General features: G+C 44.2%; 1 protein-coding gene across 1 annotated transcript in view; it reads left to right on the top strand.

Moving 5' to 3' along the window:
* Nucleotides 1-12,359, top strand: part of KCNMB2 (potassium calcium-activated channel subfamily M regulatory beta subunit 2) — a 775,451-nt gene that overhangs the window by 116,738 nt on the left and 646,354 nt on the right. The gene's annotated exons all lie outside the window — the stretch shown is intronic.

Below are 12,359 nucleotides of genomic sequence, written 5' to 3'. Positions count from 1 at the left end.
GGGAATTACCGCCCCACCAACCTTGGAATGGGGAAGTAATTCCGCCATTCACCATGGCGCAATCGGTAAAATACCGGCGGCAACCATGGCGCTAACAGCGCCATGGTTACCGCCTGGGTCGTAATGACCCTCCATATCTTTAATAATGTTTCTATTGAAACCTTTGGTATGGTGGTGTGCCTGCCACCCAGCAGAAATCGTGTTCCATAAAGAAAGAGAGCACCCTAAGTTTGCACGGCTACGATGCCAGGGCACATCTATTGGTTTCTGCTGAATTTCTTGTGACAATCCGGGTGAAGGAATATTTGTCTTGCACCCCAATCGATAAAGAAAATCCATGTGCGAAAGTTTTAATATTATTGCTATTATTAATAATGATAGAAGTAATAGCATAATCGATATCCACATGGATTGTTTTAAATGCTCATGTAAAATTGAATCACTTCAACGCTTTTAAGGGCTGGTCTAATACTGTTACTAAGAATTATTGTATAGGCATAGAAGTTACTCATCTGTTTTAAATCTGTAGGATTTATAGATCCAAATGCAGACGATACAGTAAGTAAAAGTTCCTTATATTGAAGGTTGAATTGGCACAGACATGAGATCTGTGGGCTGCGACACCATTGCAAGGCTTCACCGTATTGCAGAAAACAATTGGACTGTTCTCTGAAGGCACATGCTAGAGAATGTTTAACGAGGAGGTAATAGTTACACTAGAACACAGGCCACATTTACTTCTGTTCTAGGCCCTGGAGTGAGGCGGTTGCAAGCAAACTAAGCAGAACATTGTTTGGGGAAGGATGGGAGGTTCTATCTCCCAGAGGAAAGACCTTTAAGTTTAATGGAAGCCTTGTGGTTCATTGAGGGGTGGCAGTGCAGTGGGCAACACATTCTCACCAGCTGGACCTTAGGTTACAGGCACGGTATGTTAAATCTCAAGGATTAGGCCGATTTTGGGGTCTAGGCTTTTAAAATGCCAGCTGGAGGTGAAAGTGCATGTTGTGAACCCAGAGGGTGTCCACTTTTAAGAATTTTTAAGCAATTGATAGCAGCATTTCTATTTGTAAATCCTAAAGACAGGCTAAGGCCTACGAGTCATCACTGTGTTAGAACGCTCTTAAAATTGGGCAACGGAAGTGGGTCAAAATAAAATAGTGTCATTCAATATAATCCTTTAAAATGTTGTTAGGCCTGGGAGATTGTTTGTGTCATATGTGGTCAATTAAAAGAGCGCTACAGCGGGGGAGAAAGGGATTAAAACAACGTACATGATTGCCTTAAGTAGAGTCACATTTGCAGCATTCTTGACTCAGCTCATCCAGCTTCTGTGGTTATAAACTGAGTGCCGTTCTAAATGGAAAAACGAAAGAGAAATGGCTCCAGGCAAGGCCTCCGACACGTGGTTAGGACTGGGGCCACATCAGGCGCATTTGACACATACTCAACTAAGCCTTTTTTGGATGATACACTGGCCTCTGTTATGCAACCAGAAATGATCTCCATTTACTGAAAGACGAATGCCGCTGAAAGAAAGATGGATGTGTACGTGAGTGGCGCGCGTCTAGCACGTCCTGTGTTTGCAGATAGCTTACATTCTGACCAGTAAAGAGATCTCTGCGTAATCTGCAAGTCCAAGAGAGGAGGAGATGTCCCCATTGGACACTGATGTGTCTTGACTCCTTGCTTGACTGCTAGGCCTCCACATCCAATGTCTTTTTTGTTGTTGTTGATGTAAGCACACCATACAACCTCACACAATTAAGAAGAACAGCACTAGCTCAGATCCTGCCAGAGTGAGGAGTCTTTAACAGAATCCTATTACTTTCACCACAAGATCCACACCATGTCCTCCTCATCACCTCACTACCTCCGCCCTTTCTACTCGGATCAAATTCAATATTCCACATAAGCCTGGTTGGAGGGATTCCTGTCTGTCAAGTGCACCCTTGTGTGAGCCTTAGCAATAATGATACAGCCCAACCAGTGGTAGTGGAAGGATCGAGATGGACCTGAATGTCAGAGAAACCTTGTTACAACTGGGGAACGTTTTATAGCTATGGTTTCAAGTCAGATGCATTCAGCGAGAGCGGGGTCACCAGACTGCAAGTCTGCACTCGCTGCACTTTAATGCAACATATTCTGCATGTGCGGGCTCGACGGTGGCAGTCAGCCCTTTGCTTCCTTTCTGTCATGAAAGCAGCATATAAAACAATCACTATGGATTTACAGAATATACAAATGTCACTATAAAACCTTGATGCACTAAAATATGTGATAAATAAAATATTGAAACAATACACAATACACAGTATAACCAACATATAGCACTGCAATATTGACCATTTAAACTTATTAACCTGGATCCAACATACTATATTGAAAACTATTTCTGTCATTATTACCAGTGGCTCATCCAATGTTAAGACTATATAGCTACTAATAATGTTACTAACTGTTGAAGCCTTCGGCTAAAGAGTTCACTTTTACCTCATGTGTGCGTGGCACACCATCCTGCATTGATTATTTTGTGTAATCCAATCGAGCGATCACAAGCATGCAGGCCTGCTAAATTCTATGGGGAGGCGTCACAGACCATATGGCCGTGCTCATGCTTCTAGACACATCCCTGAAGAGATCACACGTGCAAAGATGGAGAATGAATACCAGTTCCGGTAAACCCCAAAAGACAAGCTGTACTATAAACTTTCTGTTGAATGAGGGTTCGGTCAGTACAGTATCAGCCTTGCAGTCAATGTTTATTTATTAAGCTCGAAAGGAAACATGTGTGTTTATTTCTGCACTATTTCTGTGATTGTATCCAAAGTGGTTGCTCTTTTTCCGAAAATCAAAATCGATGTGAAAGTACAAAATAAGGTGTGCCCTGACTATATTGAAATGCTTAGAAAGAGTAGGGAAAGCAGTGGCGAAATGACAGCACCGCTCAGTATCTTAATATGGACAATCAGTTGCTGGGCAGTGAATCTTCTGTTCGTGGGGCACAACGCAGGGCAGTTTCACATTGTGTCAATTTACACAACACCATCGAAACGTCAGAATGAAGTTACTCCAGCAATATTCGACCTTAATTGACAGCAGTGGCGCAACCACAAATTATATTCTGCCGACTATTTTCTAGGCCCGAGGGCTGCCACCTGTAGATTTCCAGATGAATGGTTATGTTAAAAAAAACGTCTATACTCCCATGATCCTTCACCACGGATTGTGCTGATTAGGGCTGATGGGACTTGTAGTCTAAAATGCCTGGAGGACTAGAAGTGGCAGAGCCCAGATCTGAGCACTTATTTCAGCTCTACCTTTCATATTTCAATTTCTTAAGTTCTGAAGAATTCCATTGGCATTGTATGTGTATTAAATATGTTTACTCGAAGTATTTCATAACAGTATCTACATTTTAGCAATCAGCGTCTCCCCAATGCAAGTTGTACAGAAAGAGAAGCTGCACAAATATATATACTCACCCTACGGCTGCCCGGAAGTTGAAATGCTGTCTCCTGAAATTCACAAACACCTTGTCCCTATTCATGTTACATGAACAAAAGCATCATAAATTATACAGAATGTGGCTTTTAAATATGTTGGTATTATGTAACTGCCATGTTCACCCTGGCAATCATGGCCATGTCAGTCGCTACCTGCTAAGCAAGGTAAGTGGGCACATTTAACTTCCTAATGTGGACTGTGTCTTTTGTAATGTGTGTTCCCTCTTGTCTATATTTATACTGTGCTACCCACTGATGCCTTTAGGACCCATGGAAGAGTGTATGGTGAGCTATACACACCTCCCTTATATTAATGTATGCTTAACCCATATCTTGAAGTACTAAATCATACAATTCAACCATAAGGTTTTGAGCAGTGCTTTTGGTGTTAATTCATCTGTGACATTATTGAGGCAATATAATTGGAAGACATTTTAAAGCATGCTAAATAACCCCAATGACAGACTAATACATCAACCACCGCCCCCTTTCAATGATAAATCATTCAAGTATCTGATTACAGATAAACATTAACGTTTTACTCGTCATTAAGGCCTTCTGGGACCATTGACTTCAAATGTGTGATCCAAACACGCTTCCACTATTACAGATTGTTCTCTCCCTTTCCACCTTGCTCGAGTGAACAGATACCTTTGAAACCTGTAAATGTCAAGATCTGCGGCCATTAGTGAGGCAATCAGAATAATGAAATGCCTTGAAGTGTCTGCCATTACCCATTTTATTGCTTCTTCATGCTCTTGCGTTTGTTCATTCAAAGTCCTATAAGGCACTGCATGTAATATTGTGTGCACCATCACAAGGAGGATTGCACCTCGAATATCTCAAAAGAATATGTTTGTGTTTTGATTTGCTTTTACTGTGTGATTTATTAATTCTAAAGTGTTATGTCATTCAAGAGGCTATAAAGGTTCAGTTTAGGACTGTAATTGTCTTCCTAGATTCAATAGCGCGTTGTTCGAGCTATTTTGTTATGAATGTCATGTTATTAAATTACAGTGGATTATACTTAGCTCATAGTTTACAGAGCCTAATATTACTCGACACAATTCCATCCTGTCTCCTCTTTCCCTCCCCTATCACTTACCCTATGTTCTCCCCAAGCATACTTCTATAAACATCCAACTCGCATGTTTTCCCCAAACATACTTCTTTAAACGTCGTGGCGCTGTCACTCTCAGCTGGCTTGGCCAACCCAGGGCACTCCCTTGATGTAGGGATTGTTTCTTAGGAACTAATCTGGTCAAAGTCTCCACTCTGCTATGGCCCGCTTGAGCACCTCTCAAGTCCACCATCATGCTCCCACTCGCAATCTAGCTACGTCAAGTACCATGCTTCGTCGGTTCTAGATAGTTCCATCACAATAAAACTCGATTCTAAACCGAGATGTACTCTCCTAAGTACCACACCCATGCTCACCTATAACTTATCACATTTGAGAAACACACATGCCTACGTCAACATCCTTATCCCCTCCCACTCATACCAATTGTTTTTCCTCTCTGATGTTGGTCATTCTATTTTCTAGTTTCTCTTTCCTTTCACCTCCTCCCCAAACATCCCCTTCCTTTCCACAGATCATAGTCTGGCGTCACCCTGGCAGGGTCACAATATGCCACCTTTCAGACAAGACCAGGGTTTGTAAGACCACTACGGCAGTGATGGGCACAGTGTAAATGTTGGATAATATAACATCATTGGCTGCATGCTATTGCAGAGTAATACACAAATATGCATAGTTGCTGTTGAAGTCATACTTGGAAGGATCAGTGATTGTGCACATTTTATTAAAAAAATAACATTCACGAGAGGTATAATGATTTACATTTCATAATGAGATGATTCAAAATATTTGTATAATATCATGTTACTTTTGCAAGTGACCTTGTAACTGCAAATGTTCATTGGTGATTTATAGTTGGTTAAGGAACATGGCAAGTTCCCTAGGGGTTGTGATTTTCATTCATAGTTCTTATTATTGTGTAGATTTAATGTCAGGAAAAGAAGTGGTAATAAGAAGGATGCAGAGTCCTAATTCAAACAGGGTCCATAGCCTAGTAGTGTCCATATGCAGTGCATTCATTAGGAACTCAATAGGCAAGGGATCCAGTTCTGTTTTGGCAAGGCTTGCATTTCAGAGTGAGCACACAAGTTCACCGGTCAGGCTCAGCAGCATCACGGCCTGCGGGTGGGGCTTTGTGTCCTTGTACTTTTCTGAGGCTCTTCAAAGGCCTAGCTTATCCTGAGTATCTTATACACCATTTGTCCTAGTTGGCGCTAATTGGAGGTGGATCCAAATTGTGTCTGAACAATGAATATGCAATTAACCCCCCATTAGATTCAGTGTTAATAATTGTATCTCATGACTATTCATCGAGAGAATACAGAATAGCAGGATGGAGTTGTTGACAATTGATGACCACTGCTGAGGACCCATTTGTAGATCATCTCCCAACCTTCGGGTTGCATTCCAAGTGCACCCTACAAGGGAAGATTGCTCATGATGACACATTGCGTGTCATGGGATATTTTCGGAAGACCCTCCTTATTTGAACGTATTTTCCTGGGTAATGCTCAAAAGCCGCAGTTCAAATGTAATATTACATTAAGGCAATGCATACACATAAGCAATCCCAAAATGTATCATATTTCTTTCTAAGTTTGGATCACTTGAGTTCCACCCTTATTGAGTCAGGAAATCCAGACAGGGACCCCTTGCTCTCTGTGCCAAAAGGGGCAGCAGCACCTCATGGATGCAGCCTCCATGGAGGCAATACCACGTGGCTGAGGTTGCCAAGCCCTGCATGCTGGACTGCCCACCTGAGAGAGTTCATACTGATATGGAAATATACATTCTTTTTTGGTATGTAACAAAGAAGCTAAAACATGATTGGGATCATTCTGAGGAGGTTGAAGCTTCCAATAGAACAAGCTATTTGGGTCCTTCTCAAGATGACTGATTACATTTCTGGCTAACAAGAAAAGGTGGTGTCCTAGTGAACAACCATTGAGTGAGCACATCATGCATGGGAGACTTTGACAGCATCCTGTTAAAATGCATGTGCCATTTTCCAACACCATGGGGACCATGTATCAATGGCAGAAGAGGCCCATGTGACATGTGGGGATGAGAGTCCAGACAGTCAGCTCACACACATGCTTGCCAAACAGGGCCACTAATGCACTGCATGCGGTCTACCACCTGCCAGATCACAGACATTGAGCTGCACTAAAGAGAAGCCATGTGAATGACCTCATGCCACCTGGATTTGCCACCCTGTCATTCCTTCAGGATTCCCTATTGCTGGATACATCAATGAACCTCGACCAAACCAGGATGTCCATCCAAATAGGGCTCATGATGCTGACAGAAAGCATCAGAGACAGTCCAGCTCCACTAACACACTATAGGGACCATTGAGTTGGACACAGTGATAAAGAGGAGGGGGAAGGGTGCCAGAGCCACAGCTATTGAAATATGACAGTACATGGTTGTGGGCCTCAAGCATGCACATGTGCATGCCACTGGAGAGAGGATTCTACTGTTTGTGACTAGTTGACTAAATCTCAATTGTGTGCCTGGAATCCCAACTGCTTGAAGCTGGAAGGGCAAGAAACGCACAGATAAATAGGAAAATGTCGGAAACCAGAGTCAGGAAGAGGACCATGAACAGGATGTTGACCACCAGTCTTGCCATCAAAAGCCAGTTGGTGCCTGACAATGGCAGGCATGCTTATCCATTCATCAGCCAGGCAAGTCTTGGGGATGCAGGAACAAAGATGGATACTGATGGCCCTCTACATAAGATGCCTTAAGCATTGTCATTTGAATGCTAATAAGCACTCAACTCCTTCCACAAGTGCAGCTTCAGAATCGGGTGCAGTTCTACTAAAAACAGCTGGTCAGTCCACGTCTCCACATAAGGGTCATGATCATTGGAAGATTTGATGAAGTGTCTTGGTATAGCATTGCACTTTAGCCTGGGCTGTTAGAGTAAGATGGGTTTAAGACTGTGCTTTGTGGCAGGTGGTGTGTCTGTGTTGTGATTACAGAAGTTATGTTATTGTGATTTCTACTGCACATCAATGCTATTTTCACGGTCTCCAGAAGCCCCGACGGATCTGAAAAGGAACGGAGTTGGGATGGGCTAGTTAGTTGGATTGACAGGTAAAATCGAAAGAGACCTTGGATGTGGTGTTGGTAGCTTCAGTTCAGAAAGACCGGTCACTGTGTGCTGGTTTGTTTTTAGTTGATCGATGTTATGATGTGATATGATATGGCATTTATAATGCGCCAATACACAAGTGTTTCAAGGCACGATGAGTCAAGGGAGGGGTAACAGAGAGAGGACAAAGACAACCATCTTACAAGGCCTAGTGATATTGAGATCATACAAGTGTGGGGAGAGGGAAGGGGAAATGTGCCAGGGGCAGGGGAGGATGGGGGAGTGCCATACAAGGGATCAAAAACAACAAGTTGTGTGGCCAGAGGTGGCAAGTGCAAGGGTTAAGTGCAGACAACAGATGTCCAATAAGTTCAGGTAAGGGGACTGTAGGGTTGCAGATACAGACCCAAGTGTAGGGGTTGCCAAGAGGCAGTGCAGCTGTGCAACTGGACGGGCAGGGACCTGGGCCCAAATTTTGAGGGTATCCAGGTGACCAGTGCACCTTGTGTGGTGTTTGGTGCGTGGTTATGTATGGGTGGTTTATTTGTGTCTTGGATGTTGTGGAGAGGCCGTAGAGTGCTGGTACTTTGCAGTGTTTTTGATTTTTTAGAAGCAGATGTATGTGTCCGGTTTCTTCAGTGTTAGAGGGTGGGTATGCAGAGTATTAGACACTTTTCAGTGGGGTTAGTCGGCTGTAGTCTTTTTCTGTGGGTTGGGTTGATACATTGGGTTGATCCTATTCTATGGTGTTTGGAGTCGGGTGGGAAGTAGCAGAAATAGACTGTGTGAAAGAGGATGTTGGTGTGCTGGAGTTAGGGAGGCAGTAGGTTTGGCCTATATGCAAGATGGTTAGCTGGGGATACGCAGGTATAGGAGTGGTTTGCTTTCTGGGGTTGTGAATGTGATAGGATTTGACTTTAGGTCAGGAAACGTGGGTGTATTGGGGTGGTCGAGAGGGCTCTATTAAGACCTTTACTTGGGGGCTTAACATCAGAATTGTCTTAAAAATGGCTAACAACATACTTATGTGTCAGTGTAGCATTCGCTACATTTGTCGGTCCATGGTGTTGTTTGTGTAGCTCACCCTTATAATCACCCCCTTCTTCCTCATACAAATCTGTTTTATTTGATGCTCTATGTTACACTTCAGTCTTGTGTGATGGGCATTATAGAAGGACAGTCATCCCCAACCCCATATGAATGTGCAGTAGTTGACCAAGTATATATCAGACAGGAGCCCAAAAGAACTTATCACAGATTTCCTGTTACTGACAAGCATCCTTTTGTGATACCTCTCCTGCTGGTTTGCTGAACTTCAGGCAGATGTGCAGGTACCGATTCAGAAACTTCAGATCTAAGATGTGACATCAGCCTCAGACCAGAAAATAAATGGAATATCAACCCCTACCTCCTTCCAAAAGCAGTACCTGTTCTATTGCGCCTTTTGCCAGAAACTGACAAACCTCTTCCAACAGCAAAGGATTCAGAGGTAAAAAGGGGATGGAAGGAGAATGGTCTAGAGGGCAATGAGCAAAGGAGAGGAAATAGCCCTGTTGCTATGCTGAGGTGTCAGACGTGGTTTGACACGACTCCTCGTTAAATTGGCAAACTCTCCCCCCACAGGGGATTGGTGATGGAAGTCATCTTCACAGTTACTTTGCACCTGCCGTAAAAGAGTGCAATGTGGAGGCGGAGACACCATGATCAGTGTGACTGCTGCTTACCTGAGGTGGAACTGGCCAAAATGACCAAGCTTAAAAGCCTGAATGCGTGATTTGGCCAAATTTCGGCCGTTCGAAAATTCTGAGCGGACGAAAAGTTTGACCAAATCACGCATTCGGTGCTAGGGCTGCGGAGGTGTCCCCCACACCCTTGCTCACTATATTGTGAGCAGAGGTTGCGGGGGTGTCCCCTTTCACTGAAGTAAAAGAGAACAGGCATCTCAGGTGCACAAGATAAGTAAGGGTGTGGGGGTGTGGGTGGGGTCGGGGTCCAAGTTGTAAATGTTCAGGGGAGAAAAGACCGAAGATTATAATTTTCAGTGTTTTCTCCCTCGAACATTTGGATCACAGGCTTTCAACCCTGATCCCCTGAGATCACCTGACTGCTTCCATGGTGGGCATAAAACATGATGAGCCGAATCGCTATCTGGTTGCTAGCTGGAGCCATATGCGGCTGTACTACTAGGCCCAAGGTCTTGGAGGACCGAAATCTAGTGACAGAGACATTGGTCTTGGCCCTGAACAGATTATGTCCATCAAAAGGCATATCCAAGAGCTTTGCCTGAATGTTCTGGGTGAACCCCTGGTGTCTCATGCAGGAGAGTCTCCTCATCACTGACCCAGTGACCGTTGCTTGTGCCACAAAGTCAGCTGTGTCAAGGCCAGACTGCAGCATTTGCTGGGATGCCTCCCTACCAACCTGAAAAAGGACACACACATCTTCTCTCATGTCACCCACTGATAGATTCTCAGCAGCCCCGAAGATCAGGATGTATTGACTGCTCTCAGGTTAAGACTACACAAGGCAAAAACCTTCCTTCCCATGCATCTAATCTCTTCCTCTTCCTGTCAGGGGTAAAGAGGGAAATTGGATGAATTGAAATTGACTGCCTTTGCTCGAGCCACCAAGCTCTCTGGAGAGGCATGAGCGGACATTAAAACCAGGTCAGAAGTTGCCAGATGGTGCTTTTTGTCCAGACCCAGGTCAATAACAGGGATGGAGGCAGGCCTCTCCTAAATTACCAACACCAGGGTCTCCACTGCCGATTTGAGGGACAGCAAAGTTTCTTTTTGATGACCCTTATCCTGGATGCCTGTCAGTTCAAAGTGAAATTTCATCATGAATGGTCTGGCAAGCCCAGTGTCCCACCCACTTTGGCCATATCAGTTGGAAAGAAGCCTGAAGCCTCCCTGGAGAGGCTTCCAAACAGCTGGCCGCCTGTAAATTGGAAGCCAATTCAAACATCTCCTCCCATTCACCATAAACCTACCCAGAGATATCTCTGACCACCCTGTGACACAGAGGATCCAGACTAAAAGGAATAGGATCAATGGCCTGGTTGAAGACTTTTCCCATCTTAGACAAGAATGTGCGGCTTACTCCTGAGCAGTCTCAGCGTCAAAGGTATAGAATGGGCCAGGGTGTGTATGTAAAGCCAGCTGCTAGATGCCAAAGAACACAGTGGGCTGACACAGAGACAGGTCTTTGCCTTTGGGAACCAGGGCCAAGCCCGTAGGCATGTGGTCAAAGTCCTGTGCAAAATCCCTTCACGCTTGTCCAAGCATAACAGTCCCTGAGTGTGCTGCAAGTACCAAGACTGAAGCCACCAGCATCAGGGGCTTGGTGAAGATGTCTAACATTTTCAGCCAGAATACCTCCTGTACCAGCGGAGTGCAGGACTATTAAAAGGATATTTATTGAGCATGGACAGGGCTTTGGGAAGCAGTGGAGTGCTTTACAATCAAAGAGGGGAGAATCAGGTTAGGTAGCATAGAAACAACAGAGTAGGGATCTAGCAACAGGGGAGGGAGGGAGGGCAATAGCCAACAATGGATTTACAAGTAAGAAGTGGAGGAAACAGTGGGGATCAGAGAACCCAGAGGACTGGGTGGGAAAAGGCACCTGTGGCATCTCTCAGCTGGGGAATCCATAGAGTCCATAGAGCTGTGATTTCGTTTCTTAGACACAGAAAAAGAGTGTTATTGAGAGGAATTGCTGGGTGAGTGTGACCTCATATGGTGTTTCTTCTTCGTTTCTTTTTGTCTGGTTATTGGTCTTCCATCTTGTGCTCAGTGCCTGGGGACCTCGAAAAGATCCTCTTGTCATCCTTTTCCTTATGATAAAAACACTTCCACCTTCTACTACATTCTGCCAAACTCTAAAGGATGGACCTTGTTTTAAAAATTGTTCGCCCACCACTGGCTTTGATAGTCCATATATCAAACATGTATTTTTTCACCCTAAACCTAATTCCATTTGGGATGGTTATCCCTCTTTAAGTTTGTTAGTGCCTTTATAACGTATTTCTGTCCCTAGACAGGATCTACAATAAAAAGCGTTTGGCTGAACAGTAAGTATTTTCATGAACTGTTTTGAACTTGTGTGGTGTTTCTTGCCTGCCCTGTAACCTTTTATATGGCTATGCTAAGCCAAGTAATTAAACAGTGAGTCACAGGTAATTTAGCGGGACTTTGGGTCATCCCTGGCTGTGGCCTGCACTGCAAATAGTGGTTATTCTGTGGTTAACGAGGCCCCACCCACAACAGAAACATTAGTTACAGTGACTTTTTCATGACACTGTTGGGTAGAAAAAGAGAGATGGGGGAACCCGAGCCCCTAACACCATCTCCTGTGTCATGTATGTGGATTATGTAGCCGCCCTCTGTCTCAAAATTCTGCGGAGCACTTTGTCTGGTCAGTGTTCTTTCTTTGCATTTCAGAACTCCAATTCAAATACTGCACCTGGGTGCAGCTGAGAAAAGCTGAACTGGAGCCAAGAGAAGAGAATCAAGAGCTGCCAGGAAATTGGCTTGTGATTTCCCGACTAAACAGCTATGAGACATCTAAAATCCAACCTTAGAGCTCCAGACGGACCCCGGGTGAATGGAGGTCCAGCAGAAAACACAATGGGAGTGAGGAGAGACTGCAGGGCGACAGAGGGAAACAGAAA

This window comes from Ambystoma mexicanum, chromosome 10, assembly GCF_040938575.1.
Source record: "Ambystoma mexicanum isolate Mex_15411 chromosome 10, UKY_AmexF1_1, whole genome shotgun sequence".
Lineage (NCBI taxonomy): Eukaryota > Metazoa > Chordata > Amphibia > Caudata > Ambystomatidae > Ambystoma > Ambystoma mexicanum.
This window is presented reverse-complemented; position numbering and strand designations above follow the sequence as displayed.